General features: G+C 38.1%; 1 long non-coding RNA gene across 1 annotated transcript; it reads right to left on the bottom strand.

The window, feature by feature from the left end:
* Positions 1-13,318: 13,318 nt before the first annotated feature.
* On the bottom strand, positions 13,319-15,077 carry LOC140229444 (uncharacterized). The gene is made up of 2 exons (XR_011901303.1): positions 14,604-15,077; positions 13,319-13,668 (listed from the first exon to the last, which is right to left on the bottom strand). It is a non-coding gene; the product is annotated as an uncharacterized lncRNA (long non-coding RNA).
* Positions 15,078-16,242: the final 1,165 nt, after the last annotated feature.

Raw genomic sequence — 16,242 nt, 5'->3', positions numbered from 1 at the left:
CTCGGGGAGTGTTTACACAATTCACTTAGCTCTTCACCATACTTTTTCCACGAGACTCCCTTTGCTGCTTTTACCACTCGCTTGCTATTTCTTCCTGCAAGGCTGTATGCCACGTAGTCGTCGTCCTGCTTTGACTTCAGCCAGATCTTGAAGCGTCTCTTCTTTTCTTTGATTGCCTCCTTGACGTCCTCGTTCCACCATGCTGTCGCCTTTCTGGTTTCATTCCCTGCCTTTCTATAGCCGCAGGCATGCAGGCCACTTGCAAGGAGTCCAGATGAGTAGCTTTGAAGGTGCTCCAGCTAGGCCTCTTCAACATTCATGTTTGTGGGGTCCACCTCTTTCAGCTTTTTACCTACCATGTTGAGGATGTGGTCCTGTACCTCAGTATTTTGAAGCTCCCTCATATCAATTCTCTCTGTCTGTTTCCTTTTGCCTGACCTCTTCTTCTTCTTCGTCTGTGCTGTGTGTTTCAAGATGACATGGTCTGTGGTGTGTATCCAGGAATACGTTTGGGATGGCCCTTGCATCCGTAATGCTGTTTCTCATGCCAGTTCTTGTGAGAATAAAGTCAATCTGAAAACTTACTTCCATGTTATTCTACTTATACCAGGTATAGATATAGCTTGGTCGATGTTTGAAGAATGTGTTGGCGAACAGAAGCTCATGCGCTTCACACAGTTCCAGCACATGGTTGCCATTGTATAATTGCAGGGGGTTCGATGGTCAGTGTGTGGGCCATGATGTGGTGTCCATGTTATCCTTCTCTCTCCTACTCTGCCGTTGAAGTGGGTGCACGTCACGAGACCGACACCCATGAGTCATACAGCCCACAAGTCATACACTTCATAAGTCATACAGTCCACGAGTCATACAGCTCACAAGTCATACAGCCCACCAGTTGTACGTTCCACGAGTTCGACACTGAGTAAATTAAGCCCATGAGTTCGACATCAAGTAAAATAAGCTCACGAGTTATACAGCCCATGAGTTCGACATTACGCACAAAAGGCTCACGAGACCGACACTAAGCAAAGAAAGCTCACGAGACCGACACTACACTTAAAAGGCTCACGAGACCGACTCTAGGCAAAAGAGGTTCACGAGACCGACACTAGACAAAGAAGGCCCACGAGACCGACACGGTGCCGTATATTAATATACGGCACTGGACCGACAGGATGAACACAGCGCCCCCTATAGACCAACTAATTGTAAAGGGTGTCCAGATAATGGCGTAAAGAAGGTATAAGAGATAGAAAAGGAGAGTTGCTAGCACCCCGTCAATTGCCCTCCCTCACACCCTGAACGGTTCAAGATCTTTAATTGTGTTTGTGTATGTGAGTGTTTGTGAAAAAATAAACAAAATTCAGTAAAGTCCATGACGTGTTTCAACATTACTTTCGAAAATGCCCAAACACCCTCGTTTCCCTATCTGCAAAGCCCATACCGGTAAATACCTACTTAGAAAAAAAAAATAGTAAAATGATGTGGACATTCAGATCAATCAATTAATAAAATACCCAGGTATGAAATGAAGTTCACTACAAGAAAATTATTCACAAAACGATCAATGTTGTAGTGCACACTTGCTTTACATGATATGGGGGGGGGGGGGGCTAGTCTTCTGCAAAGGTGTTGAAATAATGAAAAATCACAGAAAATAATGTCATTGTCAATTAAGGCAGCGTTAAGAATTCGAAAAAAGAAGATGCATCCGTGAAAGTAACTTTTCTATTTCATGAAAAATGTACTGTGTTGAGAAGAATAATTTTACAAACACAAGCTACTGAAATCGAGGTGAATCGCTGCGATAAAAAAGATTTCATCCGTTGAATTTCATATATCAAAGTTAAAGAGAAAATTAAAAATTGAACTCTAAACAGACGGGTAAAAACAGGCAGAAAGGATATCCAATAAGGTCTACTTAGCTTGTGAGGCGAGAAAGAAAAGGGCGAAAAAAACTTAGATCCTGTCCACCGTCTAAAGTAGAAATTAGGAAAGCCAACTGAATACATGATGGCATCTAAAAGTAAATGATTCATCGCTCTTTCCTCTATCACTTTTTCATTCTTTTTTTTTTTTTTTTGGGGGGGGGGGGTTCCTATGAAGAGGACATTTCTAATAAATAAAGGAAAATGGTAACAATGTCGCTCCCCGTAGCGTGACAGAACTGCCCCCTAAAAGCTACACGTGTAGAAATACATACTTAATGTCGTTGATACGTAGATGGTGTTGTTATTATTTGTAATAATCTCTCGCTCGACAGCGTAACGAAAATGCATCCGCCAGTATGTAATTTCCCCCTTAATTAGCCAGTTCGGGGTTAGCTCATGGGCACATCGGTACAAATGACCTTTCTTCTTTCTCGGTTGATTAGGCACTCCACGAGTTTTCAAGCGAGAGAAGGTATTTTAGCTTACCCCACGCAACAATTTATGGAATTCATCAGTCATGTTCAAACAAAGAATGAACTTGCTTAGACCAGGTGACCAGAATGATCCATCGATTAGCACTTTGGAAAGCATCCATTTCATTATTTTACATTGAATGCATCAACAATCTTTTTCTATTGATATTGTCAAATACCACTTTTGCTGTCAGGTGGATGTGCTGGCAAGCACCACTCATAATGATCACTTGAATAATCATTACATCACAGATGCTTATCTCGGTGAATAAAAAACCAACATGTTCTGCGGGTACAGATGACCTTTTTCTGCTCATGCTCAAAGTGGAACCCCGAACTGGCTTATTGAACACCCTGTACAGGTACATATTTGTGATTGACATGTAGCTGGCGCTATTCATCCTGTCGGTCTCGTGAGCCTTCTTTGCCTAGTGTCGGTCTCGTGGGCTTTCTTTGCCTAGTGTCGGTCTCGTGAACCTTCTTTGCCTTGTGTCGGTCTCGTGGGCTTTCTTTGTCTAGTGTCGGTCTCGTGAGCCTTTTTACGTACTGTCGGTCTCGTAAGCCTTAATTGTGTAGTGTCGGTCTCGTGGGCTTCCTTTGCCTAGTGTCGGTCTCGTGAGCCTTTTGTGCCTAGTGTCGAACTCATGGGCTGTATGACTCGTGAGCCGTATAACTCATGGGCTGTATGACTCATGGACCTATTTTTGATGTCGGTCTCGTGGACCGTATGACTCCTGGGTGTCGGTCTGGTGGGATGACCCCGTTGAAGTCTCTCATGACGTAGAGATCTTCACTGTCATGAATCTCCTTGATAATTTCTGAGAGATTTCGAAAGAATTTATCCTTTTCTTCATCTGTAGTATGTGTCATTACAAGGTGCATAGATCTTTAAATAGTTCGCGGTCTTCTTTCTTTCCCTCACTCTTATCTTGGCGATTCGCTCTGAGATTTACTCGGTGTTCAGAATGTCTTTCTCTATATTGGGATGCAGGATAAAACCAACAGCGTGTAGAGCTCTCTGGTCTTTGCTCACTCCGCTCCAGATGAGAACGAAGTCAGAGTCAATTTTCTTTCTCCCTGTTCCTTTCCTTCTGGTGTCTGCTGACCCCATGATTGAGATCTTACATTGGGTTATATATTCCACCAGTGCAGGCTCTTGGTCCCTCAAGCCACAGATGTTCCATTATACCAACCAGTTGGATATCCGAAAATCGTTGTCCATTTTCGTGTCCGTTTCGTTTTCCGTTTTCATCAGTCCGTTTATGTCTCCTTTGTTTGTCTCGAGCAATAGTTATCCGTTGACGGGTTGCTAGGCCCGTCGTAGATTCACCAGAGCACCGTTGGCAAGCATTACCTGTTTCCACCTACGGCCGGGGCGCGGGGTTGGGGTTTGGGAGGCCCGGAGGTTTACAACCTGTTTTTCTTTTCCCATTCATCGCTGCACGGCCGTCAGATGGTAAAACGGTCTAACTCGAAAATTTGACTTTTTGAGGTAAGTTCACTTACCGGGATATGTGAGGATGCTCTTTCCAATGGTGCTATCGAGAAAATCCCATCATGTCTTGTTTTAGAGATAATTTCCGCTATCTTGGTACTTTTTTGTATTTTTCCTTCAGATTTGATGGTAAAACGGTCTATCTTTGAGTTAGCCCATTGTCGGTAATATCGTTTGGAGGTAAAACGAGCTATCTTCTACATAAACCTTTTAACCTTCTTAAGTGAGATTTTTTGATCATCGCTGTCAGATGGTAAAATGGTCTATCTTCGAGTTAGACCAATTTACCACCTCACGGCCGCGCGCTGCTTGTAAGTTGTATACGTGTGCGTACGTCTGATCTACAGGTAAAAATCACTCGCGGGCCTAAATGTTGGAACAGTCGTTGAGTTGGAGACGTGGTGACTGAAAAGGGGACTATTTCCTTCGAATGTACGTAAATTAGTAAATAAATACATAGATTTCTACTGCACTGCATAAGGGAACTTTTAAATTTGTTTTGATCTAACAGTTAGATATATAACTTTGATTTGAGATTTGGTATAAAATATCAAGGTTCAAGCGCTAGTAGAATCTAACGTATTAGGCCGATGCCTTATGACTGCATTTCGCACCGATCCAGCGGGCATGCCTACCAACCCCCGGGCCGCCACCCGACCGTGCCGGCGGTGTGGAACACCAATTATTCCGTAAGGCACGTCTTGACACGGTGCGAAAAGAGGCCTTGCTTGAGGTTTACGTCTAGATTTAGGTGTCTTGTTCGATCTAAGGTTTCTAATCTATGGCCTCATCACATGCAGTTAGACTGAATCTTCGTCTAACGTTAGGTCTATGGGATCTAACGATTACACTCTCTTTAACTCTTAGTCTGGACATTAGCTATCATTAGGGGTTAGAATGTGTTAACTGTTAGGTGAATTGGGGCTCTACGCCTGTTGGTTTTAAGTGTTATGCCAAAACAATTATTCAATCGAGCTAACCGTTAGGCCTTAATCACAATGAACTTAACACCTAACGTTAGCACATTAGCAGTTGTATACCGTAGACAGTACAGGCCCACCCTATTAGGCCTACTATTAACGTTAGATGTACACTGTATTTGTAGGGCTATTGACGTTAGAGCCAGGTCCAGGGCAAGAGACTGTGCATAGTCTATACAGAAGGTACCGTATAGCGTAGTGCTCTAACGCTAGATCTACTATTACTAACGTTTAGAGTCTAATCAAATACAGTACTAACCCTAGTTAGACCTGTATAATTATCATAAAATCTAACGAGTCTTAAGTAGAAATATCTGGCGTCTAGTCAAAATCTGGGCCACTGATTCTACCTAAACGTTAGAGGTTTCTAGTAACCTTACGCTAGTATATAATGGCAGTTTTATTGTAAGACCCAGCCTACCGTTAGATAGACGTAGGTTTAGACATCTAGACCCTCTTGAGGTTCTAAAATCTATGCATAAATGATACATATTATACATCTAACGTTAGGCTAACTTTGCTCCATAAAAGTAAGAGTTCACGTTAAATCTAACATTTCTAGATCTTGATCTGAATAGAATATCCTAACATTAGCTCTGAACGTTAGCACTAATTAATACTAGTCTCTAGAGTAGAGGTCTGCCAGATTGGAATGTCTTTTTTTTTTTGGGGGGGGGTCAAGAAAAGGGAAGTGAACTTTGCCTTTCTTCATCAGATGGAGGAAAATATATGACATGTTGGTCAGAAAAAAAAAAAACCCTGCACATTTAAGTGCTTAAAAAGAGAAAACTTCACAAAGGAACAGTTGCTGAATCTGAAAGGAAATAGCACAGAGCATGTTTTGTTTTTTTTTTTCTAGTTTAAGATATAAAAGACATCAGTAAAAGGTTCCAACCCAAACACCAAGTACAAGAAGTAGCGAAAAGAATATGATCTGGTCAAGATGTATGTTTTTCCAGTTGTTTTTTTTTTCACATGTGCCATAATTGTCATGATGTTAGTAATACTATAATATAATTTATGTTAGCTATTCAGGGCCCCAGCAATGTATTCTGGTACTTGGGATAAGGGAAAGTATTAGAGGGAAGCATTACCCACATGTTTTGGAGAAGTGATTTTTTTTTTCTTCACTGAGAGACGAATGCTCAGTACAGATATCTTATCGCACTGGTCTGCAGAACACAAAAATAATATCAGACTAAAGGTAGAATTTTAAAATTTTGGCAGTCACCATTCTAATTTAGTTATACAGTGACGAAAGTTCAATGCAACAGCCTGCGTACAGTCATAATTAGCTATGATATGTAACCAGAAACTGTGAAAAAGATAGAGATATTGAAATATCGCCTAAAAAGAAAATTTTGTTTTTCTAACTGGTGTAACGTTTGTGATGGTGGACACATAGCATACGTCACATTAAACAAATAGAGTTTATCAATGCAGTTAATGTAGTCAGTGCAATTTGTATTGTTGATTTTCAAAGTCTTTGGATGTATGTCACAGACATTTGTTCATGATAAAAAAAAAAAATCACTGAGGACTCATTCTTTCATTTAAGAAGACTGCTTTCAGATGGAATTTTTGTTTTTGTTTTTAGATGTCCATAAATCGAGACTGAGGTTCTTTACCTTCCAAAACGAAATAGATAAAAAGCATTTTGATAACCAACAACATAGATGTCAAGTGCTGCTTTTATAGTAAATGTGCGCTGATGGCAAATCATTATTTAAAAAAAAGAGAGAGAAATTGCTTCGTTTAGTGTTTACTGTATTTCATTGTGTGTTGATATAGTCGGTAAACGCAGTTTGAGACGATGGTTGCGAGCGTGTGCACATTGTGTAATACGTTTTGTTGGTTGACTGGGAATTTAGAGTGTTTATGATAACTGAAATGATTTTTTTTTTAATCACAAAGATGTGATAATATAGAACACACACGCAAAAAACACACAATCGAATTGCAAACAAACCATTTGTTACATGTCTGCTCCAAGGTCATAGAACTTGGCCAAGGATAAATATTATAGACTCGATGATTTAACCGACTTAATGATGGGAAGGGGAAATGAGGCTGTTATTGCATTGTTCGCATTTCATTTCTACTTCCTTTTTACTTGTTGTTTTCTTTTTTTTTTTTGAGGGTGATATTTGCCTTATTATTTCACTCAAATATCTAGGATACATATATGATATTCTTATGTCACCGAATAATTGTGCGTTCCAAACAACGCTCATGTAAACAATCAATCATCATAAAAGAAACATTTAGTAAGTCTTCTGCGGGAGGATAGATCAAAATAAAATGCAAACACCTCGCCTTAGAACATTACAAATGTAAAAGTGCCTTCGTGCCTATCCCTTGCAGGGCTGCGTTTCAGGGCCCGAGAATGCAAACTATGTAGCATTGTATTGATAACCATGAATTCCCAAGCTTCTGGGGGGGGGGGGGGGAGGGGGAGGTTGAGTATGCAGGATGGGAGATTTGGTACCGTAATTTTACCAAGTAAAACGTGATTTGTTATCACGGTTTCCATGACAACCATTTCCAAACATAGTAAGCAATCTATATGTAACTGGTATAAGCAGGTTTCATTGTTAAACAGATTAGATAGATTAATACATTTCTGACACACACATACAAAAACATGTTTCAACACTTCTACGTTTTAAAATCATGAATATTTGAAATTTTCTGGGAGTGACCTAAATGATCAGTTGCCATGGTAACAACATCACTGACCAGCCCTCTTGGTATTTTTTTTTTTCTGGCAAATAAGCACATTTCAGTCATATCAAGGTGTCACAAAGGGTTTTTGCAGTCAGCTATCCAACCTGTCCATTGACTTCGCCGATTATGTAAGATAAGTATACCTACACGCACTATACCATGTACAATATATATATGGGCCTACGCTATACATTCGATTTTCCATTCAAAATGCGCGTCCAGTAAAAAATACGTCGTCCCATTTAGGATAACATAAAGCGAGTTATCTTTCGCCTTATCTTATAATTTCTTTGCTGCATAAGATATCAGAACATAAATTATATTTCGAACAAGTAAAAACGTTTGAATAGACTGATTTCGGTAGTTTAAACAAAAACAACTTTGAAATATTGGTAGATTCTGCAAAGTAAAATTTGAAGTAAATCACGGTTTTATGTTTCATTGCGCCATATATGTGTGTGTAATATTCTACTTTCAAATGTATATTAGTTAGGTTCTACACTTGAAATGGAAGATAACACATTTCTAGTTTAAAAGGTACTTATAAACTATTAATTTTTTTCGATAAAAAAGTAAAAATCTTGATTTTTTTATATTCTTTCAAATTTTTGGCTAAAAAAGGCATTTTTCGGCAAAAACGCGCTTGACATCCGGCCGTACGCTAAACTTCAGTATTTTTGCAAAACTTTTATCTGGGAAGAAAGACCACTTTAAAACCACAAGATAAAACGGTAAAATGGTCTAACTAAAAGATAGACCATTTTACCATAGTATGGCAATAGTGTTTGTGGTCTATCTAGAAGATAGACCATTTTACCATCTTATGATGTGTAGCGGAGTGTATACATGTGCTGTGGTTAAACAGTCTATCTGCACAAAAATCTCATTTATTTCATAATTAAAACCCCAAATAAGCACAAAATTCTTCAGTTATCAGTGTTTGATATGCTTCTTCTTGTCCAATTGCTAAAAATTCATTATACCCATCTCGTAAAAAAGCTCAAACCTCTAAACTTTAAAGTCATTTTTCTCAGAACAGCAATTTTCGAGATAGACCGTTTTACCATCTGACGGCCGTGCAGCACAGCTAGCTCGGTTTGGTGAAGATCACGCGCTTGAAAAGACTCTGTACTTCAGAGTCTCTTTTCTGAGTTCACAATTCGTCAGCGATTTTACAAACCGTCGAATCCGCCCGCCGGAGTGTAAAACGCATTTCGGAGATAAACACGTTTGAAGTTTGCTACTCTTTCAACCGTCTGAAACCGGTACGCCGATGGCAAATTTTGCATCAAAACTTACATTGTAGGAGAGTGATGGTCGTAAATAAACACCGAGACAATGGACAGTTTACTTAGACAAGGAATAAAGCAATGACGACGAGTTAGAAATACCCTGTTATTTCGGAATGCCATCGTTTTGGCAAAATACGCGGATTCGACTCTTCGGCAAAACGAAATTAGAGTACGCGCAACGTTGAAGCGTCGAATCAGGCGCGATTCGACTCTTTGGAAAACCGTATAAACACTGCGCGCGCGTGTGCGCTGTGTAGAAACAATTGCATCGCGCGCGGCGCGCTGCATTGAAGATATGGAATTTTGTGTATCGTGTGTTTTGATGATTTAAAACGAGCAAGTTTAGTCTTTTCGCAAAACCATGGAGTGAAAATGGGAAGAACATTATCTGGTACGCTGTTTCACAATGTTAAATCATGCCAATCACCAGAACTTTACACAAATACACCGGTAGAAAAAGACTGATAATAGGTTTATGTTGAAAGCAAAAATGTCTGCAGTGGTGACACAACTGGCTTCATAATAAAAGACACAAACACACACACAAACACGCACACGCACACACACACACACATACACACACACAACTGTTACAAACACATTACCTGTAGTACATGTAATTCAAGAGAAATTATCACTGCACGGTGACTGAGAAACCAAATTTCTGAAGCCTATACTTCCAACAAAAATATGACCAAATAAACAATACATCGTATTTTTATCGCTGTTATGCATCAAAATTAAGCTACCACCATTCCAATTCACTCGTGGTTCTCACTTGTAAACAACCAAATACATAATCAATTGTCATTTTGAACACAGTAAGACAAATACAAATAAATAAACCTGAAGCATAATTTAAGTAGTTTTCTAGTTTGATAAATTATTGATTTATTATTCAACTACAGATTTCTTTCTTTCGCAACAATTTAGATCGATTTTCAATTAGAAATACACTATGTACGTATTTCTTCCACTGCCTGTCCATAAAGACTGAAACTGAGGAAAAATCAGACAATCTGTTACAAAAAAGTATCGACTGTTTAATGTTTTGGTGCCACCACCAATGGATGAGGAGACTATAGACCATTATGTAATATGGAAAACAATGTATTAAAAAACATAAAGAAAATTTCACAAAATTTCCTTTCACATGAAAAGCACATACTCCCTCAACATCTTACTGACATATGTCAACGGCAATATCATTCCCCTTCTTTCTGAAAGTTTTACCAGTAATTCTGGTGCTCTTTCATACTAGAAAAGTGAAGAAAAAAAACATTGAATTTATTTACATTTTCTTTATATTGGTTGCAAAGTTGGCTGTCACAATCTGTATAGTTTTCTCATCAGGTGGCAGTAGACCTAAAACTTCATAAATTCATAACCTGAATGACTTATCCCATTTCCTTCAAACTTTTACTGATTTGTTCTACTGGTATTGTTGCATTGATGAATCCACATCGAAATTTGGATTTGATTAACCATTGAGTAGAAACAGTAGCATGTACCAATATACAACATTACTGTATACTGGTCTCCCTAGAGGTCATAAATGAAAGAAAGTCAAAGAAGTGATGTCCAAGAAGGACAAAAGACAAAAATTCAAAAGACCTCTCTCCTCGATACATACTGCGTTATATCTACTATCACCTTTACACGGTAACAGAAATATCAAAATGAAAACTTCATGATAATTGACAGAAACCATGTGTTTGCTTACTAAGTTAAGGCAATCGTGATGATAAAAAAAGAAAAAAAGAAAATCTTACTGGTTATGATCAGTCAGGACAATTTAGACTACTCACGATCTTATGAAAGACTGTTTTCATCTTTATATTTTTTCACTTTGAAATATTGGAATATCGGTGGAGGAAAAATAATGTTTCCCGGTTATACCTTGAATTCTTCAATTCCAAATCACTGTTTTCCAAATTCCTTTTCAATATTTGTTAAATACAAATTCTCACGTTTACATCAGCCAGCTCAAATCCATAGGGATGATTTGGTTCAAAGTAGGAAAGAAAGAGCACTTCCCATATGAGTGTGTAGTAAAATCATCACGAAAAATAGGATTTTCCTACTAAAAAAAAAAGAACTGGGAATGACCAGAATTCAGATTTCTTTTTTCCTCCAAATTCAGAATGGATGAGAGGTCTGCCATGCCATAGGTATGTCACCTGCATATGGGATTTCAGTTTTTTTAGGCATGTCCATGTTCACTAGTCATGTTCCCACAGAGTAACAGAAGTGTGATAAAAAACATTTACACTACTTATATCAATTGGGATTGAACACATATCTTGTCTTGAATTATAATGTTAACTCTGATATGGTGAACTTTGATATGTTATTGTCATACCATAATAAGTTACTGCTATGAGAATCAAATTAATCGATGCAGTGCAAAAATCACAGAAAGGTTAATGGAAATATTCTTTAAAGGTAGGGAATCCCATTTGCATGCCTTAAATGAAGAGTTGTATAACTACAGTGGTATGTTGAAGAGAGTATCATTTCAGAAACTCCCATAAAGTATTGAAAGTGGAAGGTAACAGTTAGTACATTTTTATTGACCGTTAGATTTTGAATTGAATTTTTTCGGGGCTCACCGTAAATTCCAGTACATTACTAGGCTACCTTTGCAGACCCATGCACTGCATGTGTGTCCATCATGTATATTTTGTGAAGAAAGTTCATCAAAACTTACAAACATTTCTATATACATTCTTGCCACACACTCTATATGTTATTACATCAGCTCTTATACTTTTAGATTTGTGTTTATAGATGAAAAAAAAAAATACAGAAGACTGCAACAAAAAGGCTTAAGTGTGGCTGACACACAGAACTACTGAGTAGTTGAGTTTTGTGCATTATTCAAATTGTAGATAACTGTTGACTTCCAAATTTCTCAGCAGTGGCCTAAACAAGTCCCCTGAGGTTCATATTTAATGTTTTGCTTCATTTTGGGAGGTCTGTAAAAGGTATCCCCTACCTTTAAGAGGTGACTTAAAATTGGAAGAATGATTTTCTGCCTTGTTAACATTTCAGCCTCAAGTGCATTGCTGAGGTTAAGAAGATAATTAAAAAAATCAATCCAAATAAGTATTTGAAGAGAGAGTATATAATATGATAACAGATGTATCTGCTGGAAGAGCTCTAACAAGGTCTATTGGACCAGGCAAACCACCAACTGGCTTTGTTGGGACAGGAACAGCACCATCTCGGTGTGATACAGCAGAAATGGCACCAACTGAACATTTTGGAGCAGTAACCACATCAGTTAACAGAGGAATTAAAGTAAATAATTATGGACTATAGCAGAAAAGGACAGAAAATGTCATTTCTATTTGATTTAAATCATACAGCATAAAGAGCGAGTTCAAAAATTTATCATAAAGACATGGAAAATCTTACTGGTAAAGGTGGTTGTAGAGCAATAAAAGTTCGGACTTGATTGAGATATGAGTGGTGATATAATGTATTTTTTATGTAAAGACGTAAGAGTGTGACTTTTGTTGTTGTTGTTGTTGTTGGCAAGTAAAGCTAAATGATTCTCTGAAGTTTTATCTTTTATGTTTTTGCTCAGTTAAGAAAAAGAAATTAAGCATGCCTGACAATTCTTAAACCATTCAATTAGATATATCATAAGGCTAGTACCAGTAGTGATGATGGGGAAAGGTTCACCTGGCCATGTTAGACCAGAAATAGCACTAATTGGGTGAGATGGAACAGGATCAGCACCACTTGACTGTGTTGGATCAGGAACAGCACGAGCTGGCTGTGTTGGAATAGATACAGCATCAAATGACTATGTTGAAGCTGAAGCAGCACCAACTGGTTGTGTTTGAGCATGAGCAGCACCGACTGGCTGTTTTGGATCAGGAACAGCATCAACCGGATGTCTTGGAAGAGCAGCACCAACTGGCTTTGTGGGACAGGAACAGTACCATCTGGGTGTGACACAGCAGAAATAGCAACAACTGAACACCTTGGAGGGATAGTCACATCAGCAATCTAAGTGAAGAAAATAAATATGGAATACAGCTGAAAACAAAAGGCAATTTCTATTTGACTAAAATCATAAGGCATAAAAAGTGAGTTTTAAAAATTCTCATTCAGACATTTAGTATTTTACTGGTTAAGGTGGTTATAAATCAATTAAGATGGGACTTGACTGAGATAGGAGTAGTGATAAATTTCTATTTTTCATGTAAAGGCCTAAGAGGGTGACCTTTTTATTGTTGTTGTTGTTGACATGTAAAGCTAAATGATTCTCTGAAGTTTTTGAACTTTTATGTTTCTGTTCAGTTAAGGGGAAAAAAAAAGAAAATAAACATGCCTGGCAATTTTTAAACCATTCAATTAGAAATATCAATAAAGCTAGTATTGATGATGGGAAAACGTTTACCTGGTCATGTTAGACAAGAAATGGCAGTAACTGGGTGTGTAGGAACAGGACCAGCACCACTTCACTGTGTTGCACCAGGAACAGCACCAACTGGCTGTGTGTTCAAACAGGAATAGCACCAGCTGGCTGTGTTGGAATATGATCAAATGACAATGCTGGAGCTAAAGCATCGCTGACTGGTTATGTCTGAGCAGGAGCAGCACCAACTGGCAGTCTTGGAACAGGAACAGCATCAACTGGATATCTTGGAAGAGGAGCAGCAACAACTGGGTTTGTTGGAGTAGAGAATTCATCGACTTGTTGTGGTATAGACCATGTTGTGGTTACTAACTCATCACCATTGTTGGTACGGTCTGCCAGCAAAGAACAAGTTAGGAGATCACATTACTTCCACTTACACGAAATTAAAACATTGTACAAATTTCCTCTTAGATCCTACATGCTGATTTTGCTAATTGATGACGCAGAGAATTAAGAGAGAATGAAAAGCATTAAATTTATTTGCGCACAAATCCAAACAATTGTGCCAGTCAAATACTTTGAAAACAAAACTTGTTACACTGAATTTCTCAATGAACCAACTCTAATGTGTTACACTACAATTCATGAAAATGAATGGAGGATGTAGGAAACTAATAAAGAAGAAATTCAAGTGCATGCTTGTTTTTATCAGTCCTGAAATTAAAAAGAATATTAAATGTTCTCTACTGCAAAGCTTTTTTATGAGCTTACATAATACATTAAAATGCTTCTGATAACTGAGATTGTAACTGTTACAATTACATATCAACTACCAAGCACTTGGTTTTGTATTTAAAGTATTACATGTATGTATACCTTTGAGTGGTGAAATGGTTTTACTGCAAAGAAAAACGAGAGAGAGAGAGAGAGAAACCACAATATCCTTACAAAGAAAATACAGTTAGAATATCCAGGTAACTGTACAGATTTTTGTAATTACTTTGCCCAAATCAATAGGCGAATACTGTTAACCGTCAACTGTAAGATTATTTCATGTAACACCACACTTATCAATTACACCATGGCATATTATCTATCTGATGGAAATTACTTCTTTAAATGCCATTGTTTTAGAGTCAGTAAATTTGAATCACATTCATTTATGCCTGGCAAAGACCTGTGCTTAAAATTTAGGGTGCATGTTAACATAGTATCATTTGGGGATGGGGGGGGGGGGGGAGGGAAAAGAAGAGTTTCAGACCTAATTGTTAAACCATACTCTTCTAACCAAGATGTGAAAGAAGCAGGGAGTTATTTGAAGACTCACTAGAAGATAAACAGTGATCACTGTCTCCAGCAGGGGTCTATCTGATGATCACAACTATGTCCATTTCTTCCTCTTGGTCCACATCTGTTTCTTTTGAGCTCAGGAGTCGCATCAGTTTTCCCCTTCACCATCCTCTCAGCCATTTCATCTTTATATTGATGCCTATCCTCAAAACTGTTCTTCTACACATTGAGATCACCGCATGACTGCAACGACGCTTGTTGTACCATCATTGTCCCATTTGACCACAGCATCCATGACCTTGCCAAGTTTTTCCTATTCTAGGGAGAAGGGGATACTAAAGAGAGAAAAGCAAACTGTATAGGAATTATGCAGACCCATCATAAGATCTAACATGAAGGTGCAATCTATGTACAGAAAGTATCTTAATTGTGAACTGTATCCTAATGACACCAGGGAAAGGAAAAATCAGAAATATGGGGCAAAATAGTTTCATAAAGACTCCATGTGCAGGATAGAGTACAGACCAAGTAGTGTAGTCACTAGATACTGTATGTTCTTGATCTAAATAAGACATTTCATTATTCAAAAAAGCAACCCCCCAAAAAAAAAAAAAAAAAAAAATACAACACAGTCTACTTAGGACTATTGGTTACCTATCTAGTGAAGTGATATTCAATTCCATTTGGGGGAAGAACTCCCTTAACGTTGTTACAGTTGTAGAATTTGGGGTCTAGCAGAATATGTGTAGCCACTATATAGAGCCCTCTAGGTGATTCTAGCTCTTTTACTTGAGATCCCATTCCACAGTTCAGACCTCTTGAATTGGTAAGGATGTGATCGCTACACGCTATCACTTATACAAGCCTAGGCCATAGCCTAGATTTTATTTATTGATACTCATTTAGGAGCTCAGTGACAAAAATATCAGTGGTACTGGTACATTTAATACGTTGACACAAGCTACAATATAAATACAAGAGAAAAAGAAATAAATCGTCCACCAACTCACATATATCTACTAGAATTCTAGATACCAATCAGTTGACATATCTATGATACCTGTACTAGATCTAGCGTACTGTAAATTTAGTACTATAGTAGTACTGGTACAGTACTAGTTTGTACTGCGTACTACTACTAAGTACTACTGGTGTTCTCAATGTCAAGCTAGCTCAATCCCTTTTTATCTTTAGCTTATTATCAGATTATACTTTCTGTAAATTCAAATCAGGGTGTTACTGAATGTTTTAATGTTAATGGTGCATGCATTTATATTGGTGGGTCATGAAACTTCCTTGAAAGATCTTTTAAGTTTTAAAATAAAGGAATAAGGACTAAAGGAGGCAACATCGCTGAACATTCCCCATAGTCTCAAGGGGGTAGAGATCCTTGTTGTGTTGGGAGTACAAAAATTGAATTGTGTTGTTTGAGGGATGGATAGACACTGTATGTAGGCCTCTGTGCTGCGTCTACTACGGCTATACCCACCGGTAAGAACTACGCAGGCAACGTGAGTCTACGTGTCTACACACACTATGAGAACATGACATCAAATTACGCATGTGGGACTAGATTTGGAGAGTCTTTGCTACGATACCTTTAAGGCCAATTTCATCTTAATTTCAAACGTGAAATTGTTGTTAAAGAAGTTGAGAATGTAAATAGTACCTAATTT

The sequence above is a fragment of the Diadema setosum genome, chromosome 6, assembly GCF_964275005.1.
Source record: "Diadema setosum chromosome 6, eeDiaSeto1, whole genome shotgun sequence".
NCBI lineage: Eukaryota > Metazoa > Echinodermata > Echinoidea > Diadematoida > Diadematidae > Diadema > Diadema setosum.
This window is presented reverse-complemented; position numbering and strand designations above follow the sequence as displayed.